We start from the raw sequence: 1824 nt of genomic DNA on the forward strand, positions 1-1824 counted from the left end.
ATACTTTTTAAATCACTTTGAAGATACTAAATACTAAATATGAATTTGCTTTTGTCAAACATAATATAAAGTCAACAACTGCCTTTAAATGACTAATAAAACTGATAATTCAATGGCTATGTTTTCTTTTACACTGAAGAAAAATGGCTCACTTGAGGTTTTACTGTACACCTAGATCAACTTTTATAAAGAATTATGTTATGTACTGTTTAGTTTAATCAATACTTTAATCTTTGTGCATTACATGAGAAGCCTGACACATTCTAGTAACTAACAAATTTATGGAGGGTTGGTTAAAATTAGTTTAGCAAAGAAAAATACTGGTTCCTAAATGACCTTCTTTGTATTTCATTTGTTATTGCTGATAGCCATCGAATTGAGCATGACTTATAGTGACCCTATAAAGAACCGAAGACTTTCTATAACAGTCATTGTTAGTCAAAGTTCATAGTTTACAGAAGCATGTTGTTTAGGAAGTGGATGCCACTCCTTCTTCTAAACCTATCTTAAACTTTGAGCTCCACCAAACACTGTCCACACTGGCGCTCCATCTGACACTCCAGTGGCACAAGGTTCAGCATCACAGCAAACCCAGGTTACTTCAGTACAGCAAATTGGCAGGAGAGTACTGTACCACTTAGAGGAATGTTTCTCCAAAATATAATAACAACCGACTTTTAAATACAAAGGCCTTCCCCAAGGAATTGTTGGCTCTACTCAAGAGGCTTAAATACAAAACAACCAATATAGTATGTTGTTGTTATATGCCATTGAGTCACCTGTGTCCAATAGCAGCCATATGCGCAGCAGCTCTGTACCCTTCCCTGTCCTGAGCAAATCCGACTAATTCTGACAGACCAATCCCCATTGCCCCAAATATTGTATCAATCCATCTCATGCATTGTCCCTCCACCCTTCTGAGAATGATGTCCTTCTCCAAGGACTGGTGTCTCCTGGCTGGGTTCCCACAGTAAGTGAGGCGGAGCTTCAATATATGTACAGCTTTGTCACCTGTCTTTTCCTTTGTTTTATAATTGAGTTATGGAAAATACATTCGATAAAATGTGTAAAATGGCCCACTAGTGTAGAGCTTCATAAATTTTTATATAAATTTATAGCTGTAATCAAGATAGAGAATATATTTAACATGTTGGGTATATGTATTTAAAAACAACAAAGTTCTCATTTTAATGAGTGTATTGAAGAGTATGTTATGCCATAGTTTACCTAATCTTCATTTGGGATCTTTGTATTCTTTCTTTTTCAAAAATATAAATTTCTGGAATAAATATTTGGCTACATTAAAAAAAATATCCTATCATTGAATTTTGTACAATCAATGATTAATTCATTGCAAATATGTTTTCTAAGAGACATAAACGTTGGTTATACACATGGGTTTCACCTGATGGTATGCATAGCAGTCAGATCGATTACATCTGCGGAAAAAACCGCTGGAGAAGCTCAGTATCAGCTGTGAAAACTAGGCCAGGAGCTGATTGTGGAACAGACCACCAATGACTCATATGCAAATTCAAGCTGAAGCTGAGGAAAATTAAAGTGAATCCACATGAGCCAAAATATGACTTTGATTTCATCCCACCTTAATTTCAGAATCATCTCAGGAACAGGTTTGAGGCCTTGAATACTAACTAATGAGCGAAGACCAGATGAGCTGTGGGAGCATATCAAGGGTATCCAGGAAGAGTGCAAACGGTCATTGCAAAGATAGAAGAGGAAGAGAAGACCAAAATGGATGTCAGAAGAAACTCTGAAGATTGCACTGGAATGTAGAGAAGCCAAAGCACAAGGGAGAATTCAAGA

The sequence above is a fragment of the Elephantulus edwardii genome, unplaced genomic scaffold (assembly GCF_000299155.1).
Source record: "Elephantulus edwardii isolate Elephantulus edwardi_28Jun2011 unplaced genomic scaffold, EleEdw1.0 scaffold00242, whole genome shotgun sequence".
NCBI lineage: Eukaryota > Metazoa > Chordata > Mammalia > Macroscelidea > Macroscelididae > Elephantulus > Elephantulus edwardii.